General features: G+C 56.9%; 1 non-coding gene across 1 annotated transcript; it reads right to left on the reverse strand.

Annotated features, from left to right (window-relative positions):
• Positions 1-7,771: 7,771 nt before the first annotated feature.
• LOC138491005 (5.8S ribosomal RNA) lies at positions 7,772-7,923 on the reverse strand. The gene has a single exon (XR_011275884.1). It is a non-coding gene; the product is annotated as a 5.8S ribosomal RNA (ribosomal RNA).
• Positions 7,924-8,343: the final 420 nt, after the last annotated feature.

Below are 8,343 nucleotides of genomic sequence, written 5' to 3' on the forward strand. Positions count from 1 at the left end.
AGCCCCTACGCCACTCCCTTTTCGGGGGTTGGATGGAGAGGCGGACCAGAGACAGCACAGTCCGGGGGGGGGGGGTGTTAGAGGAGGTGGGGGTCGGGTGGGATTGCTAGAATCTTCAAACCCCAGCCCGTGCTGAGCTCCAGGGACCTGGGCAAGAGGGAAGGTCGCCCGCTGCGCCGGCAGACCTGGCCATCGCTCGCCCACAAATGTGGGTCGCGGGAACCTAGACACCCGCATGGACCACGGCTCGGGCCTCGAGAACAGCCGTGCTTCCCTCAGCTCCCAGCTACTCCCACTCTGGACTTACCTGCCAACTGGGGTGCGCTTACCAACATCCATCTGCTGGCGGTGGCAGAACGTCCCAAGCAGTTTAACCCAACCCGTACAACTTCCTCTAGGTAGTCAAGTTTGATCGTCTTCTCGCCGATCTGAGGACCTCATTAAACCATCCAATCTGTAGTAGCGACAGGAGGTGTGTACAAAGGGCAGGGACTTAATCAACGCAAGCTTATGACCCGCACTTAATGGGAATTCCTTGTTCATGGCAAATAATTAGTTATCATGGAGGAGTCTCGTTCGTTATCATTTTTAACCAGACAAATCGCTCCACCAACTAAGAACGGCCATGCACCACCACCACCCACAGAATTGAGAAAGAGCTATCAATCTGTCAATCTTTTCCATGTCTGGGCGAGGTTTCAAGATGCAGCTGCCACTCCTGGTGGTGCCCTTCCATCAATTCCTTTAAGTTCCAGCTTTGCAACCATACACCCTCCCCCCACAGAACCCAAAGACTTTGGTTTCCCGGAAGCTGCTCGGCGGGTCATGGGAATAACACTGCCAGACCGCTAATCGGCATAGTTTATTTTTGGAACTACGACAGTAGATTCATGAAAACATTATTGGCTAATGCTTTCACCTAGGTTCGTCTTGTCTGGTCCAAGAATATCGCCTCTACCGGCACAATACGAATTCCCCCCGCCGTCCCTCTTAATCATGGCCCCAGTTCCGAAAAACACAAAATAGAACCAGTGTCCTATTCCATTATTCCTAGCTTAAGTATTCATGTGACCGGCCTGCTTTGAACACTGTACTTTTTTCAAAGTAAACGCTTCAGACCCCCAGGACACTCAGTCAAGAGCATCAAGGGGTGCCAAGTGGCAGGGGCTGGGACAGGCAGTGGTAGCTTGCCTCGCGGCGGACCGCCAGCTCAATCCCAAAATCCAACTACAAGCTTTTTAACTGCAGCAACTTTAATATATGCTATTGGAGCTGGAATTACTACGGCTGCTGGCACCAGACTTGCCCTCCAATGGGTACTCGTTAAAGGATTTAAAGTGTATTCATTCAAATTACAGTGCCTCGAAAGAGTCCTGTATTGTTATTTTCCATCACTACCTCCCGGAGTCAGGATTGGGTCATTTGGGCACCTGCTGCATTCCTTGGTGTGGTAGCTGTTTCTCAGGCTCCCTCTTCAGAATCAAACCCCGATTCCCCATTACCTGTGGTCACCGTGGTAGGCACAGAAAGTACCATCAAAAGTTGATAGGGACATCTGAATGCATTGTCGCGGTCACATGGATGTGCGATCGGCCTGAGGTTATCTAGAGTCACCAAAGCGGCCGGGCGAACCCGGATTGGTCTTGGGGTCTGATAAATGCATGCATCCCGGGAGGTCCGTGCTCGTCGGCATGTATTAGCTCTAGAATTACCACAGTTTTCCAAGTAACAGATGGACCGATCAATGGAACCATAACTGATTTAATGAGCCATTTGCAGTTTCACTGTACCAGTTGTTTGTACTTACTTACTTACAAGGCTTAATCTTTGAGACTGCTACTGGCAGGATCAACGAGGTAGCTGCACCTGCTGGAGGGTGGCAACGGGGGGAGCCACGCAACTGCCTCAGAGCCAACCTTCGCACCCTCTGGGGCTGTCTGCAGGACCCAAGCGCCAAAGAGCATCCCTAGACGCGTGCGGGTCGGGTGGACTGGTTGGCCACGTGGGCGCCGGCGGCCGGGCCTGCTCTGCCATGCCACAGAGCGGGTTGGGGGGAGAGGCCAGGCCAAGGCACAACTTCAACCGGTAGAGGGGTTCGCCAGCATGCTGCCACTAGTATGGCGACAGAGGGGGTCAGCAGCCAACATGTGTTCCGAACTGCTGGAGAAACGTGCTTGGTGGAGGAGGAGCCACGTCATGGCTTGCAAGGGCATCCCATCTGATCTGACCACTGGGGAGTTGCCGGGTTGCTCGGCCTTTGCTCTAGAGCCGCCCACACGAGGGGGCCCTCCCCAAGGGAAGCACACCCTTGACACGGACCCAAGGTGGATGGAACCAAATTGCTTCAAACAGCTGAGGCTGGCCAAGCAGTCTAACCTTAGACGGACCAAGTGCACCAAATCGATCCCATGGAGTGCTCGGAAGAGCACCCCTAGCAGGCCAGTCTCTGCTGGGGCATTGCGTGGGGCACGCCCTCCAGCCGGCCCGGAGAGGTGCTGTGGTTTCACCATGGAGCCCATGTTGGGCAGCGAGAACCAAGAGGAGCTCAGACAGGTCTCTCTCACCTAGTCTATAGTAATCCGGAGGAAGGTGACTAAGCTTTGTCATCTGTATACCCAGAGGACCTCTCGGCAAAAGCGTTGGGTATAGACCCAACTGGAGAAAAATTTCAAACTTACGGCCATCAGGACTTCCAGAGCAGCCCAGCCGTCTGGTCCTTGCAGCATTCCTCTGGCCAATGACCAGATGGCTGGGCTCGGAGAGCAGCCATCGGTAGGTCAATGCATTCCAATGGGCCTGCATGGGAAGGGCCTTTGCCCCCCCCCACGCCTGACAAAGGACAGGGGACCGGCAGGTGCCAAAAGGCATGGGCCAGCACCAATCGTCATCCTCGAGCTCTGGCCAGGCCACCTTAGAGTTCCCCCCATCCACCTTGGAGCTTATCCCTCCGGGGAGGGACAGTCAACCCACATGTGAGACAGGTACCCAAGGCTGGGTGCTTAGGGGGACTAGCACCCCCCCAGCCAGCCTGGAGCTTTAGCAGGGCCCCTTTAGAGCTTCTCCATACTGGGCTCCCCGCGACTGCTGCAAGGCTTGGGACTCGACCCACAAGGCTGGCACCCAAGGCCAGTGGGGGCAGCTGCCCCGCCACCCTGGAGCTCTGGCCCAGGCTGCCTTAGAGCTTCTCCCGCCACATTAGAGCTTTACCCTCTGGGGAGGGGCAGGGCTCCCCAAGACCACCACCGGGCTTGGGGACAGTCAACCCAGACGTGAGACAGGCGCCCAAGGCCAGGGCCCCCCCCCTCCCGCCAGCCACCCTGGAGCTTTAGCAGGCCCCCTTTAGAGCTTTTCCCTGTGGGGAGCGATGGGAACCCCACCAGGGCTCCCAGCGACTACCACTGGGTTTGGGGGCTTTCGCCCTGGAGCACTGGCCAGGCCCCCGAAAGAGCTTCTCCCACCATATTAGAGCCTTTCCCTCCAGGCCTAACCCACAAACACTGTGGAACTCGGCCGGCCACTGCAAGCGCATTTACCCCCACGTGGAGGAAAGGGACCCGCTCAGTGCGCCCCTTGACACACGCACCTCGTCTTGGACCTGACCACATGTGGTTGATATTTTCCCGAGGACCGGGAGCAACCCACAAACGCCATTGAACTGAAGCCGGTAATTGCGCCACGGCTGCCCTGGGGCCCGCAGGGTGGCACTTCCATGCCAACCGGAGACAAATGCAGGAGTCAGCCACGGCAACCACAACTCAGGCCATCTGGGCCTACTCCCCGGGCCAGATGGCCCGACGGCTGTGCCTGCCCCCACCGTCCAGGGGCACAGGTTTATGGTAGCACCCTGCTCCCTGGGGTGGCTTGCACCCTCTCTTCCCCTGCACTGTCCGGGGGCTTAAGGCACCACCTCGAAGGCCTCGGGCCCAACGCCATCTGGTCCGCCAGGCTGATCAGGAAAGGTGAGAAGCGTGCTCCCCGCCCAGCCCGCACACCCCTTCACGTGCGCACTGTGCGTCCTGCGGGCCCCAGGAGGAAGGATGGAGAACCTTAGCGACGGTGCCGCCTTGCGACAAAAGCTTGGCTCAGAGGATGACTTACAATAGATCGCAGCAAGGTAGCTGCTCTGCTACTTACGAAACCGTGAACCAGAATCAGGTTGTCTACGAATGATTTAGCACCAGATTCCCCACGAACATGCGGTGCACTACGGGTGAGAGAGGTGGCCCCTTCTGTCCACACTCAAAGCCTGAGGCGAGCGGCTCTACACACCGGCCCCGAGGCCGGCTATCCTAAGCCAACCAATGCTCGACAGCGCTGCAGTATCATGGTCTGGGAGGTGGAGGGGGGATTTCTGACTCAGAGGCGTTCAGTCATAATCCCACAGATGGTAGCTCCACCCCATTGACTCCTCAGCCAAGCATGCACACCAAATGTCTGAACCTGTGGTTCCTCTCGTACTGAGCAGCATTACTATTGCAACAACACATCATCAGTAGGGTAAAACTAACCTGTCTCGCAACGGTCTAAATCCACCTCACGTTCCCTATTAGTGGGTGAACAATCTGATGCTTGGTGAATTCTGTTTCACAATGATAGGAAGCGTCGAGATCGAAGGATCAAAAAGCGACATTGCTATGAAGGCTTGGCAGCCACAAGCCGGTTATCCCTGTGGTAACTTTTCTGACACCTCCTGCTTGAAACCCAAAGTCAGAAGGATTGTGAAGCCCCGCTTTCACGGTCTGTCTTCACACTGAAAAATCGAGATCAAGCTAGCTTTTGCCCTTCTGCTCTGCAGGAGGTTTCTGTCCTTGCCGAGTTCGCCTTAGGACACCTGCGTTATCCTTTGACAGGTGTACCACCCAAGTCAAACTCCCCACCTGCCACTGTCCCCGAGCGGGTCGTGCCCAGCAGGTGCCGGGCGCTTGGAGCCAGAAGCGAGAGCCCCGCGGGGCTCGCCACCGCCTCACCGGGTAAGTGGAAAAACAATAAGAGTATGGTATTTCACCAGCGGCCCAAGGGCCGCCCACTTATCCTACCTCTCATGTCTCTTCCCAGTGCCAGACTTGAGTTAAACTCAACCTTGTCTTCTTTCCCCGACGATTCTGCCAAGCTTGTTCCCTTGGCTGTGGTTTTGCTAGATAGTACGTAGGGACAGTGGGAATCTCATTCATCCATTCACGCACATCACTAATTAGATGACAAGGCATTTGGCTACCTTAAAGGTCATAGTTACCCCAGCCGTTTACCCACGCTTCATTGAATTTCTTCACTTTGACATTCAGAGCACTTGGCAGAAATCACATTGCGTCAACACCCTCCATGGGCCTTTGCAATGCTTTGTTTTAATTAAACAGTCAGATTCCCCTGGTCCGCACCAGTTCCAAGTCAGCTTCTAGGTGTCGGCCGAGGACGAATGCCGGCCCTGAACCCCAGGAGGGGGAACGAGAGAGGCGAACACTGCAGCTGGGGTGATCTACAGGAAGGGCCCGGCTCGCATCCAGAAGCAGAGCTGCCCCCCTGAGGGGTGAGGGGGGGGGGAAGACGCCTCATCCAGCCATGGTGCACACCCAGCCCTGCTTCGTGCCCCAGCCTGACCGACCCAGCCCTTAGAGGCAATCCTTATCCCGAAGTTACGGATCCAACTTGCCGACTTCCCGTACCTACATTGTTCTAACATGCCAGAGGCTGTCCGACTTGGAGACCTGCTGCGGATATGGGTACGGCTTGGCGCAAGATTTACAACATCTCACCCAGATTTTCAAGGACCAGCAAGAGCTCACCGGATGCCGCCAGAACTGCAACACTTTCCAAGGCTCAGGCCCCTTTCTCGGGGCAAACCCATTCCAGGGTGCTCTGCCCTTCGAACTCCCCCCTGCGGCTACCGCCAGCTTCTCTGGGATCATTTGCGTTACCGCACTAGACGCCGCAAGGGTGCCCGTCTCTGCCACTCTGGGTTCTGAACCCAACTCCCTTTCAATCGGCTGAGGGCAACGGAGGCCATAACCCATCCCTTCCGAACGGCGCTCAACCTATCTCTTAGGACCGACTGACCCATGTTCAACTTCTGTTCACATGAAACCTTTCTCCACTTCATCCTTCAAAGTTCTTGTTTGAATATTTGCTACTACAACCAAGATCTGCACCTGCAGCGGCTCCACCCGGGCCCTCGCCCCGGGCTTCTGTGCGCACCGCAGCAGCCCTCCTACTCGCCGAGTTCACCATCTTTCCGGTACTATCACACACGCTCATGCATCATCTCTCTGACAGAGCCGGCGAGACGGGTCATTGGAGGGCCCACTGCGACAGGACGCCACTGCAATCGGCGAGCACCAGCCCTCAACATCATTACATCACAGGGTTTAATTTGGCCCTCTAACTCAGGCATGTGTTATACATACTCCTTGTTCAGTGTTTCCAGACAGGTTGGGTGGTTAACCAACATCACCTCAGACCCCTGGTGCCCTTTGTGGGCCTCCCAGCCCAGCAGCAAGATGTGGTCGGGGCGTATTGAGGGCAGTCCACCACAGTCGCATTGGGAACCCTGTCTTCCTTCGCCACTCTAGCGACCCTCAAGAGGGGCCAGGACGGTTGCCGGATAAGGGTGCAGTGACGGTCTATCTCCCTCAGCCCCGTGGACACAGCAAAACTGCCGCCAGGGGGCTGTAACACTCTCTGCTGGAGCAGAGAGCCACCTGCCCCATGGGGCCTTCCCAGCCGGTCGTGGTGCACCGCTACAGAGGAAATGCGCCCTGCTGGGGCTGGATGTGCCCGGGCCGCAGACCCGCAAGGGCCTCCCCCCGTTCCAGGTAACCAACCTGCCTGCCGTGTTGAATCCTGTGGGCGGACTGCACAGACCCCACCATCTTACCTCTCAACTGTTTCACGCCCTCTTCAACTCTCTTCTAACTTCTATTCAACTTTCCCTTACGGTACTTGTTGGCCATCAGTCTCGTGCCTGTATTTAGCCTTAGACAGTTTACCACACGCTTTGGGCTGCATTCACAAGCAACCTGACTCCAAGAAGACCTGATCCCGGTGTGCAAGAGGCCGCTATCGGCCTAACACCATCTGAGTGGTGGGACTCAATCAGAAGGACTTGAGCCCCCTGAGCGATGCCAGGAGTCGGTCTTCTCTACGCCACATTTCCCACGCCTGCTGCTGAATGGGGATTCAGCGCTGGGCTCTTCCCTTTTCACTGGCCGTTACTGAGGGAATCCTGGTTAGTTTCTTTTCCTCTGCTTAGTAATATGCTTATATTCAGCAGGTCACCACGTCTGATCTGAGGCCGTGGTCAGGGAGCACAAAGCTCAGGGCAGCTGGCCTCGGGCCCGTACGGGGGGTTGCCCCACCCCTATGCCGCTTGCGCAGGCGAGTGTGCTCTGTCCCAATCTGCGACAGAAGCCCACATGGTCACAAGGTCCGCACTCCATGGTCATCCTGCGCCGGCAGCCGTGGGACACCAAAGACAGCCACACACAGCACGGCCAGATGCCCCGGGGTAGGGTGAAGGTGCGCCAGGCTTTTTTAAAGCCTGCCGCTTCTGCCACCACCGCATCTCGGGCGCGCCGGCCATCCGGCCCTTCCGAAACCAGCATGAGGCGGGGAAACTGAGGAGGCCAGGACGCATCGGCAATGAGCTTGCATGCCAGATGCAAGAATCCAGCGACGGTGCTGATCGGGGTCTGACCTTAGGGGGATGAATGGAATGGGGTCCCTGTGACAGCCCCAGCCACGCCCCTGGGAGGTAACCCTGGGGCGATTGATGTACAAGCGACCCTCAGATAGGCATAGCCCTGGGAAAAACCCAGGGCCACATGGTGCGTTCGAAAGTGTTGATCAATGTGTCCTGCAATTCACACTAATTCTCGCAGCTAGCTGCGTTCTTCATCAATGCACCAGTCGAGTGATCCACCGCCAAGAGTCACAGGCAACTTTTTTTTTTGTTCCAGACATTGGCCTGACCTTGCCGGTGCAGGAGACGTCGGGGGAGGCAGCGCTGTCTGTGGCGGGACAGACCAGCGCCCTGTCTAGCTCGGCCGTAACCATTGTGGTTTAAAAAAAGAAAAATCCAGGTGCTCAGCCTGGGAAGAGTGACCGCCACCTGCAGCAGCACAGCGCTTCCCGGGGGGGTGGGGGTAGGCCATTCCGCCACCTGCCCACCTGGCACGATCCACTCCTCTGTCCCTGACCCCTTCTGCTTCCCTTTTGGAGGGGGCTGGGAGACGGACAGCGAAGCGGGCCAGATACAGCACAGACAGGGGGTTGGGTGGGACCGCTAGAGTTTTCAAACCCCAGCCCGGCCGCATAGGGCTCAGCTCCAGGTACCTGGGCAAGAGGGAAGGT

Source organism: Ambystoma mexicanum, chromosome 9 (genome assembly GCF_040938575.1).
Source record: "Ambystoma mexicanum isolate Mex_15411 chromosome 9, UKY_AmexF1_1, whole genome shotgun sequence".
Classification (NCBI taxonomy): Eukaryota; Metazoa; Chordata; class Amphibia; order Caudata; family Ambystomatidae; genus Ambystoma; species Ambystoma mexicanum.